The sequence below is a fragment of the Panthera onca genome, chromosome C2 (assembly GCF_046562875.1).
Source record: "Panthera onca isolate mPanOnc1 chromosome C2, mPanOnc1 haplotype 2, whole genome shotgun sequence".
Classification (NCBI taxonomy): domain Eukaryota; kingdom Metazoa; phylum Chordata; class Mammalia; order Carnivora; family Felidae; genus Panthera; species Panthera onca.
This window is the reverse complement of record NC_138347.1, coordinates 25069184-25081474: the sequence shown is the minus strand read 5'-3', so window position 1 is coordinate 25081474 and position 12291 is coordinate 25069184. Positions and strand designations below refer to the sequence as shown.

At 36.6% G+C, this 12291-nt stretch overlaps 1 long non-coding RNA gene across 1 annotated transcript in view; it reads right to left on the bottom strand.

Moving 5' to 3' along the window:
- Positions 1–585: 585 nt before the first annotated feature.
- LOC132683886 (uncharacterized) overlaps positions 586–12291 on the bottom strand; it is a 32087-nt gene continuing 20381 nt past the window's right edge. The window contains exons 2-3 of the long non-coding RNA XR_009612451.3: positions 11286–11408; positions 586–10447 (exon numbers count right to left, since the gene is read on the bottom strand). This is a non-coding gene — a long non-coding RNA (uncharacterized LOC132683886). The remainder of the gene's footprint in view (positions 10448–11285; positions 11409–12291) is intronic.

Below are 12291 nucleotides of genomic sequence, written 5' to 3'. Positions count from 1 at the left end.
GCTGCTATAAACATTGGGGTACAAGTGCCCCTATGCATCAGTACTCTTGTATCCCTTGGGTAAATTCCTAGCAGTGCTATTGCTGGGTCATAGGGTAGGTCTATTTTTAATTTTTTGAGGAACCTCGACACTGTTTTCCAGAGTGGCTGCACCAATTTGCATTCCCACCAACAGTGCAAGAGGGTTCCCGTTTCTCCACATCCTCTCCAGCATCTATAGTCTCCTGATTTGTTCATTTTAGCCACTCTGACTGGCGTGAGGTGTTATCTGAGTGTGGTTTTGATTTGTATTTCCCTGATGAGGAGCGACATTGAGCATCTTTTCATGTGCCTGTTGGCCATCCGGATGTCTTCTTTAGAGAAGTGTCTATTCATGTTTTCTGCCCATTTCTTCACTGGGTTATTTGTTTTTCGATAGAGATATTTTTGATGTGACATCTTAGAAGTCAAATCTGCCTCATCATCTTTTTCATAATTATCATTAAACATTAACTAAAAATGATTACACTTATTCCAAAGATATGTTTTATTATATCATGAAACATAAGTAAACATAAGTATATATATATTACTTACATAAGTAAATTGAGGTTGTGCTTCAGTGAACACAGAGTAGAAATATTTTTCCCTGTACCTCCCACTAAGACCAACTAAAATCCTGTAAGTTATATATAAAATGAATATAAAAGACTCTGAAAGATAGGACATATAAGTCAGAACAGCTAGAATTGTCAGGACCCAGGGAATGACACAGAAGTGACATTTCTAGGGTTTCCTTTTGGCAAGTATATCCCATCATTGGTGCTGGAGAAACTGGTAACCCAGAAGGGCCAAAGAGACCAGCTAAAAGAAGAAGAAGAAGAAAAAAAAGAGCCCCAACAAAATATTGTTTGATTTTAGCTAAAGAACCAATAAAGGGTTCACCTAGAAAGCCAAAACACTTTGATACAATAATCACTCTACTCTTGCAGCAAGTAAGAGTAATGCATGTGTAATGTGGGAGGAAGGGCTGGAAGAGCCCCCATTTCCAGTGCACTAGCAAATGCCTAGCAGGGGACTCTAGCCTTCCACACTCAGGCTGAAATAACGCACCCTCAACTACCTTACTGGGGTGATGACAGAGAAGGTCATATAGGAAGCCAAGATATTTATCCTTTGCAGGTAGTAATGAGCTGTCTAACTTGGGCAGTATCAGTAAAGACCAGGCAGGAAGCCTGGATTCCCATTCCTACTCTCACTAAGAGGTGAAGTATAGCTTCCTCACCACCAAATTGATATCAAAAGAGTCCAGATGAAATATAATATTTAAATGAGAGCCAGAGTCTCATAATATAATACTCAAAATGTCCAGGTTTCATTAAAAAATCATTCATTATACCAAGAACTAGGAGGTTCTCAACTCAAATGAGAAAAGGCAACACAGATATGATAAGATATGTTAGAATCACCTGAAAATAGTTTAAAGCAGTAATCAAAACAATAACTCAAGTAAAGAATAATTATAAAATTGACTGAAACAAACATACATGGAAACATACAGTCTCAGCAAAGAAACATAAGATCCAATAAAAGAACCAAAATATATAAGGCAACAAACTTATACAACTGAAAGGAAAAGATAGACACTTGCACGAAAGTAGTTGGAGGATTTAATACCCTTTTCTCAACAATTGAGACGGTAGGACAAAAAATCAGGAAGGATATAGAAGAACTTAACAGTGGCATCAATAAATAGGATACAATCGACATTTATCAAACGCTTTACCCTCAAGAAAGTAGAGTAGATATTAGGTGCCTATGAACATATACCAAGATAGACCATATCCCAGGCAATAAATCTATTCTCAACCGGTTAAAAGAATGGGCATCATCAGGTATGTTTTCTGATAACAATGGAATCAAATTAGAAATCAATAGCAGAAAGATCATATGAAAAACTTCAAACACTTGGGAAGTAAACAATAGTTTGTCAACTAATCTACTAGTCAGAGACGGATGCCTCAAGGGAAATAAAAAATATATTGAACTGAGTAAAAATGAAACTATAACATGAAAAATGTGTGGGACGCAGCTAAAGCAGTACTCAGATGGAAATTAATAGCACTAAATGCTTAGTGCTTCAGCAGTTTTCATCAAGATGTGGTGCAACATTTCTACCCAAGCATCCTTAAACCAAAGTTTTCAGCATTAATTTTTCCACAAGTTCTCTTTGGTGTGTGACTTTTCCTTTCCCATGCTATTAAATATAGTTTGTTTCCTGTATTTCCATTATTACTAACTTGCAAGTTTCTTATTTGGTTAATTGAAACTTTTAAGAACTCACCTGCTGCCTATTCAGATATAAATCATTAATCGTGGATGGATGTTCAGTATAGTACAAAAGCTAGCCTGTGTTGAACGGGAATCTCTGCAGATTAACCTAATGCAGGATGGCTAGCTCATGCATATCTTGTCCTGACTGTGTTGATAGCCTCGATTGATCCATGACACTGTTTGTGTTCCAGGTGGCTACACACTAAAGATACACCCAGCTGGGAGGCTTACCCTGATTAATGTCCTTCACATATAAAGTGCAGATGGCATGACACTTATTACCTTTATTAATTTATTAGGGCTGCCATATGGGAGGAATAGCTTTCCTTTGAACGGGAATCACTTGGGAATTGAAAGGACAACCCATTGCTATGGGGACTACATCAAGTTACCCAAACTAGCCGAAGATGAAAGAAATCAATGAACTGCTTGGACAGAAGCAGTGTGCACTGGCATTTTTCCACAACTCCTACTCTGAAAACCAGATGGAATGCAGTATGTCAGGGGAAGCAACATTGCAAGTACGCTCTCTATTAGGGAAATGTTTGCTGGAGTTTGCATCAAGTAAAAGTATTCTAGACTGAGTTCATAAGACTACTCAGCTGACCATTAAGAGGGCATTGGTTAAAATTATGCACAATAAAAATGTGGTGAAATGATGATGGGATAACGTGTTAATGTATATGTACAGTTTTAAATCCACATATTTATCAGTGTTTTTTTAATGTGACATGTGTGCTAATAGGAGACATATACCATATGTGCAATTGCTTAGGAAGCAAATTAGGAATTCAATATTTCATATCTAGACATAGGTAACTTTATAGTTGGGTCTTCCCTAAAACCTGTGTTTTTCAAACTTGAGTTTCATACGTTATACAAGGAAGATGCTCAGTAAACATGTGTTGAATTAAATAATCTTCTAATAAATTTCACTTTAGATGACAAATTTTCATTACCATTTCATAATTCACTAAAAAGCCTAGAGATCTTTTTTTTTAATGGACCCTAGAAGGTGTCATCTGACTGCTGCTCACTGTGAATTAAAAGTTTACCTTGCATGTTAGTGTTCATAGCAAAAGTTCTTTTCACTGTTTTTATTTTATAATGAATTTGAGCATCAGAAAATCTAGGCCAGCTTTTGAATAAGTTATTAGGTCATGAAGATATATTTCCTTATTTTCTGGTGAACACTTACAGTCAGATGCAAAAATACATACTAAAAACCTTCATATTTAAAATTGCATTATCTAAGCTTCTGCACCACTACTAAAAATAAAAATACGTTGTTCTGAAAAATTTTTAAAGAAGATAAATATATCAGAGCATCTGCAAATCAAACAAACCATATTTCACCAAATACCTGAACATATGGAGATTAGACACCTCATGCATTAAATTTTAAATGAACTGACCTTATTGGATCCTTGACAGCAGGGAAAAGGAAAGTATCAACAAGAATGAAAATATATCAGTGCACCAGACTTATTGCGTTAATATCAGATAAATAAAATACAGCATCTGTAGGATGAACAAAGGACAATATATACATTGACATAAAAGTTGGCTCATATTCTTCGGGTTACTTACCGTTGACCTTTCCCCTCTCATACTTCACATCCTAAAACTATTGGCATACAGTTATTCAAGAGATGTTTGCTAAATAGCCATTCTGTTAGGCATTGTGCTAGGTACTGGGGATAGTACAATGAAGAAAAAAGACAAAGATGCTGTCCTAATGGCACTTGCCAGCAAGTGGGACTGCTGACACATACAAAATTAAAATTTAGCATAATCAGCACGGTGATAGACAACACACAAGATATTATGGGCATAAAAGAAAGACATTTCCCCTGTGCCACGTAGGGGAAATTGTATTTAAGCTGAGGCTTGAAAGATGCATAATCTCATGAACAAAAAAAATGAGTGCTCAAAGTGGAAGAGGAAATAAATAAAAGCTTAAAGGTGAGACAGAGCTGTGGCTACTTCCAGAACTGGAAGAAGATTTCTGTGACAGGGAACCCTCCAGAGTGAGGATAACGAGATCAGGCAGAAATAAGCAGCAGGCAGATGATAAAAGTCTGTACGTTGATGTTGACAGCTCATTAGGTAAAAATTGTAAACTGGCCCCTTCTGCCAAGCATGTACAACAGGGGACCCAAATGTTCCCATTTCTCAGTAAATACAAAGTCCCAGGTATTGTATATGTTCTACCAGAACTCTTCACAGGCATTCAAGGCTCCTTCTGAAAAATATTAAGGGCAAAATAATTTTATGAGTAAATGTGAAAAATAAAGAATGAATCCAAAAGTCAGAGAACCAGGAATTTTACCATCTGCTTAGTCTGCAACTACTGGTTAGCTCTAGAACTGCTTGGTCTAAAGCTAAACTTGGCAGAGATTTGAGTTTTCTTCAACTGACCCTAACAATGAGAAGTAACTAAGGCATACAGGCATAAGGCATAAAGCCATCATGTCCAGAAAGTCTGATGGATGTCTTCTGCTTTTTTCTGAGGACACTAGAAGAGACTCTGTATTGTTCTTTGATAGTTTCCTCATGAATAAGCATGAAGGCAAAAGCATGGTTGGTCTGAAGCTCACGTCATTGCATCCATTTTTGTCTGCCTCACCAGTTTTTCTTAGAAATGTGTTGTGATGATGGAATTAGAGTGTAATAACATTTTTTTTGAATACCAATAATTAACTGGTCTCTACTAGTTGGTGATGTCAGTCAGGAAGTTATTCAGCAGTCTTGGCAAGAGGTGATGCATTAGGACAGTGACTGGGAGGATTGAGATGGACATATTTAATGGGCAAAACTAATGGCATATGGTGTCAAATAGATAAGAGAAAAAAGAAGAGCTCATGTTTAGATATTGGCCCTGGTAAATGGTGATGCCATTGCCTGAGTTAGGGAACATGAAGAAAAGATGGATGGATTATGCAGCAAAGTTACTTAATTTGTTCAATCTAGTACAGTTTGTTTGGAGGTATCCATAGGACTTACAGTGGAGCTGTCTGGTGGACAGCATAGCAGCTGACTATATAGGACTGTGACGGAGGGGAGGAAGTTGGAAAACCAATTATATATCTTTTCCCAAAGTTTGAAGACATATTTGGGCAGAAAATGATATAGCCATGGCTGCAAGATGCATGTTCAAGGGAGGGTTATATTTGTAATTATAGAAGAGCCATAAATATGTTTAAATATAGATGGGAAGAAAACAGTATAAAGGGAACAATTAAATATTCAGGAAAAGAAATCAAATAGCACAAGGTCCTTGAGAAGGCAGGAGACAATTCAGTCCCAGGGACACATGTGGAACTTGGATTTCAATAGGAGGACAGAATTTCTCTCATTGTTATAAGAATAAGGAGGAAATATCAGGTGGGCATGTAATAGATCCAGTCTTTGATCCAGCAGTAGGCATTTTCATCTGACAGCATATATTTTTATCTATGAATGGGAGGCAAGACTGAAAGTATGTTGGTAGGATGGCTATCTCAAGGAGGTTTACTTGGAAATATTGCTGAAGAGAAAGAATACCTTGAAAATCAAGAGACAAACTTGATGGGCAAAACTGAGTGCCCAGAATTAGTGAGATATGAGTTTCCACTAAAATCTTTTGTTAGATTTTGGGGGCGCCTGGGTGGTTCAATCAGTTAAGTGTCTGACTTGACTTTGGCTCGTCATGATCTCAGGGTTCATGGGATCGAGCCCCATGTCTGGCTCTGCACTGATAGCGTGGAGTCTGCTTGGGATTCTCTCTCTCTCTCTCTCTCTCTCTCTCTCTCTCTCTCCCTCTGTCTTGCTCTCTATCTCCCTCAAAATAAATATATAAACATTGATTAAAAGATACTTTGTTAGATTTTCTCCAGCAAAAGTCCATAGCCTTTATGTTTCATAACAAAAGGAATATGTAGAGTTCACAGTTTTGATTTAATTTCTGAATCCTTTAGGCTTTTCCCTGTGAAGTACTATTATGAACTCTATCTTCAAGTAATGGCTAAGGATCATCTATGAAACTAACTTTAATATAATTCTGGTAAAACCTAATTTGGGGGATAATTTCCAAATCACATTGGTAATGGTTGGTTTTATGTGTCCATCTGGCTGAGCCATGATGCCCGGATATGTGGTCAACCATTATTCAGGATGTTTCTGTGAGGCATTTTTAATAAGATTCACATTTAAATTGGTGGACTTCGAGTAAAACAGATTGCTCTCCATTATGTGGGTGGGTCTACCCAACCAGATAAAGGCCTGATCGGAAGGAAAAACAGACCTGCTCCAGTAAGAAGGACTTCTGCCAGAAGACAGCCTTCCAATGTGAGCTGCAAGAATGGCTCTTCCCTTGGTCTCCAACCTGACGGTCTTCACAATGTGTGAGCCAATTCTTTAAAATAAATCTCTCTCTCTCTTACACGTTCTCACACATCATATTGGTTCAGTTTCTCTAAAAAACCCTGCCTCATATAATGTATTTAAAATTAGCTTAATGTTTGTCCATCTCTTCATTACTTATTTCATTTCAATGGTAATCGAGAAACTTGTTTAATCTTGCTAAATTTTCTGTGTAAGAACATAAATTTTAATTTAGCAATACGTTATCAAATTATTAAAAAAGATATTAATTTCCTTCCACTCTCATTAAGGTGAAAATTTGCACCAACCACATTGGGTTAACTTTGCTTAAATGTTATTTTTACCCCAGAAGAAAAATCTTTCCAGTTTTCTATTTGCTTTTACTCTACATTATTTTAAAGTGATCAACTTCATTTTTTTTCAAATTATATTTAATGAAATATTGTTCCTACTTTAAAAAACCAAACAGATCAACAGTTTTTATTTTGTAGCATTTTTGAAAGAATTACTATGATATAATACTATGTAAAGAGATCATATGCAAAAAAAGTTGAAAGACAGAAACCAGTGTCATAAAATTTGACTTTTCAATAGGCATGTATAAACATAAGCATATTTTGACATATGTAAAGTGTCAATTATTTCCTGAAAGTAATTAATACTTTCCCTAGTAATAACCAACAATTATAATGACACACAGACCAAAGTGCTGTTGATAAGCAAAATAATTTGTGAGAATGCACTTTCTATCTTGTCTACTTAGCGTTGTTTTGAAAATTGCCAATCTTATAGAAACATGAAAAATTTATTAGAAAAATAATTTCTTCCATTGGCACAAAATTTGTCATAGTTAATTTTTAAAAATGTGTAACTACTGTGCTGCTTTTAATGCTAATGTATGCTTTTCATGCTTCTGCATTTAACTTTGATAAATAGCATTTCATTTTTAATATACACTGTGATTTTACTATATGACTTACCACTGTTTTCAAATAATCTGTATAATTATGGCCTATTAAAATATATGGCACTTTGTATAATAGTTGTCTTCTACTTAAAATTGTGGGCAAATCATTTGTTTTTAATTCAACTTTCTTTCCATCAGATACCTTCCCAAAAGTTACAGCTATTTTTGTACAGCCTTTCAAATCTTATCATTTATTATTTAATAAGTTTCTAATTTTAGTTTTTAATGTTTATTTATTTATTTTATTTTTTTAATGTTTATTTAATTTTAAGAGACAGAGAGAGACAGAGCGTGAGTGGGGAAGGGGCAGAGAGAGGGAGACACAGAATCTGAAGCAGGCTCCAGGCTCTGAGCTGTCAGGGCAGAGCCCAATGTGGGGCTTGAACTCACGAACTGTGAGATCATGACTTAAGCCAAAGTCAGACGCTTAACCGACTGAGCCACCCGGGCGCCCCTAATTTTATTTAATATCTACTCGCTACTTTATGATTCATGACAGCAAAGACAGAGATCTTGTCCTACTTTCCTTTTGGCCTGGTTTATGACAATTAGAAAATTGCCTTTATTCGAAATTGTCACAGCTCCATCACGTCAATTTAAAGGTATACTTAATTGTTTAAAAAATATATATATTTACAAAGGCATGCGAAGAATATTTCCCAGGTTTCCTCAAGAAGCCGATAATAATTTGTTAGCAACAGTTTTGCCACAAATTGGGTATGTACTTAATTTCCATCCATCAGAACCTACAGCTTTACACAGGATACAGTCTTTCCAGACATTGTGATAACACTACCCTATTCTGCCTCAGTTTGTTTCTCCTCCTTTTCTGTCTTCTTCACCAGGGCAATCTTAACTTTCCTGTTCTCTGAGCTCTAAAAGAAAGATGAGGGGCACTTGGGTGGCTCAGTTGTTAAGCATCTGACCTCTGAATTTGGCTCAGGTCCTGATCTCACAGTTTGTGGGTTCGAGCCCCCAGTTGGGGCTCTGCACTGGTAGCACAGAGCCTGCTTGTAATTCTCTCTCTTTCTCTCTCTTTCTGCCCCTTCCTCATTCTCTTCCTCTCTTAAAAATGAATAGATAAATTTAAAATAAATAAATGACTGGCTGCCTAAAAAAATAAAGGAAAGATGAAATTTTAAGTTAAGAATTAGAGAAATGTTGTGTGTGGGGGGAAAAACGATATCTTCATATCCTCCTCCTGTAAAAGTTTATAAAGCACAGTGTTCTGACTGTAGTGGTATAGTGATGTTCTGTTGTAACAGTGAAGTTTGCCTAGTGTCTTTGGCATGTAGCTCAATCATTTGCATCTAAAGGAGACACACACACACACACACACACACACACACACTAAATAAATAAATAAATAAATAAATAAAACCACACAACTATTTTTTGTATAAATTACAGGTTCACAGAGAAAATGTGCATAAACAACTCAGCTTTTCTTCACAGAAGGAATCAATTACTTTCCATCTGTGTTAAAGAAATTGGTTCTTATATCAGAGAGTAAAAATATAAAGCATTAAAATCCATTTCAAATAAATATTGAATGCTTTCATGTATGAAAGAAAACTTCTGTTATTTTCTTTGAAGGACATTAAAATGAACTGGGCATTTTTGCAGCTTTGAGTTACTTAAAAATGAGTCGGAATATTCTTATGCAAACCACAATTTAAATATAGTGGCTAAAAATAATTACAAATACAGTACAAGGGATTGGGGGAAGTTTATTAGGTCCTCATCATCCCATTCAAAAATATGTTTTCACAATTTATTTTACCTATTCCCTCATTTTGTAAATGGACTTAAATATGTCAATAGAGGGAATTAAAGTTTATATCACATTAATAGCACTGTTGTAGAGTCTTTGTATAAGAAGGTCAGCAGAGGCACTTTGATAAGGAAAATGAAAGCAATGAAAATGTTCTAAATAGGTTTGCTTATAACAGAACAAACAGTAAATAAATAAAGAGGAGACAATAGCTGTGAAGGACATAGTTGGAACAATTTGAAGTACATATTTGGGAGAAAAGAATGGTCTTTCAGATTTTTTTGAAATCCATTTTGAGGTTTGGGCAAGAAAAAGGAAAAAAAAAAACTATTTGCAAAATGTTTGAAAATTCCAGTAATACTATTTTTGGCATTCTAGAAATTCTTCCTACTATCTACTCTACAGTAATTAATTCCATTCCCTAATTAATCACTCCTGATAACCTATAACATGCTAATTCTTATTTTCCATCTTAAAACAATTTTTTACCCTGTTTTCCTCACTCTGTATCCTTTGCTGGCTCTCCTTTGCAGAAAAACTTTTAATTATTTTTAAAAATTTTTTAAATTTATTTTGAGAGATAAAGAGTGAGCAGGCGAGGGACCGAGGGAAAGAGAGAGAGAGAACCCCAAGGAGGATCCCCACTCTCAGCACAGAGCCCAATTGGGGCTCCAACTCAGAAACTGTGAAATCCTGACCTGAGCCCAAATCAGGAGTTGGTTGTTTAACCCACTGAGTGCCTTAGGCACCCAGCAAACTTTTTTTTTTAAGTAACTGCCACATTGTCGCCACTCCTCCCACTCTCTCTTCAACCTCCCCCAGTTTGTCAGTCCACCAATCCACAGGAATCCCTCTTCACCTTCGCTGTACTAAATTAAATCATCACTTCTCAGGCCTGCAAGAAAGTACACGCACCAGCACTCATTGCATTACCTTCACTAGGCTTGTAGGACTCCACACCTCTCAGCTTTCCTGCTGCCTTACTGGTGCTCCTTCTAAGTGTTTATGCCGGTTTCTCTCCTTCCTCTGCTAAAATAAAAAATATGTATATATTTATTCATGACACTTGACAGGGATGGCAAAGCAGGCTTTATTCAAGGAGAGTATCACAAGAGGCCCAGGGACCACTGTAGAAGGATCTTGGCTACGGGTGAGAGATTACACTCAATTCCAAATACAACATGGGCAAGTGGGAATTTCTAGCCACAGAGCAGGGTGGGAGTCACTGAATGGAAAATTACTAAGAGGAAGCATCAGAGTTGTGAGGGGATTCTGGCTAAACCAATCCAACAGGATTTTTGCTGCAGGCAAGCCAGGGTGATCAAACATGACTTGGGTGGTGGAGAATGAGGAATCCAGTTAGCTATTGGAGCAATCAGATATCAAGAGATTCTAACTAAATTGACTTGACAGGATTCTTGTTAAAACTGAACAATGTGAAGATGAATTTAAAAGCTGAAATTCTGTGCTGACAGCTCAGAGCCTGGAACCTGCTTCGGATTCTATGTCTCCCTCTCTCTCTGCCCCTCCCCTGCTCATATTCTGTTCTCTCTCTCTCTCTCTCTCTCTCTCTTTCAAAATAAAGAAACATAAAAAAAAAAAAAGATGAGGGCTAGAGTTAAGGACTAGGCTAGGATTAGGACTCACTCAGTCTTTGCTCTTTCTTTTCTATGTAGTCACCTGCACTTCATACCCTGCTCATGTCACAACTGTGCATGTCTCAAGTCCCCCTTCTGAATGCTAGCCCTATATCTGCCAGTCTACTAATCTTCCTTTGATGTGTAGGCATTTCAAAGTAGGAGAGCCAAACTAAGCCTATGATCTTTTCCCTTCCCCCATCTTCACCAGAACATATCCAAACACTGACTAATTCTCACTCCATCCATGTAGTCATCTCTCACCGGAATGACTGTAATAGTCTTCAGAGAAGTCTTCCTGCCTTTTCCCATCACCTCTTCCAGTCTGTTCTCAACAACACAGCAAAATGAGCCTTTAAAAATGGAGATAAACAAGATAAAATTATTTGCAACCATAGTGTCAAGATGAAAATCCCACAAAACAGAATGGTTAACTCACCCAGAACCTATGATTTTGAGAAGTATAGTTAAAACCCCACACCTTACATGCCATAAATATTTCTTGGACTCAGATAGGAATTAAATAGAATTTTTAGTAGGATACGGAGAGCATTAGCATCATCCTACATTTTTGAAAAAATTAGATGCATTGTAGGATCTAGACCATTATTGGCAATGCACATGGAGATACGCAACTAAACTGCCTCATTTAAAAATGTTTATTACTGTTATTATTTTAATTGATCACTGTAAAAACATTGACCTGAGGGAGCTAAAGACATGTACTTGGACAGTCAATCCTTAGGCTTATAGCTGTATGGTATCTTGCCTTTCTTTGGCAAAGTTACAGTTTATAAAAACTAATGAAAGTTCTTCTCTCTGAGTCACCTGTGGAGACTATATATCAGTTATTGTGCTAAATATCAGCACATATACTTCAGCAGATGACGTACATGTCAGATGAGACCTATTGTACAACAGCATCATTTTGCGCTAAAAATAAGCCCAGATATAAAAATATATTTGTATCTTTATTTCAGATGAGATTCTGAGTTGATCTTAACAGTCAAAAATAGAAATAGATTAAAAAGCAAGATGATTCAGTGTCTTGTGTCTATGGATTTTCAATCTCCCCCAACATGTCTTTCAGTCACATATACATTGATGAGAGAAGCAGCGTGCTTTAGAGCGAGGGTGCCCCACACTTGTAGCCAGAAAATCTGAGACAGTATGCCAGTTTTCTAGCTCTAGGAGGAAGAAAATAAGATAATTGTAACATTGCTTTCCTCATCTGTG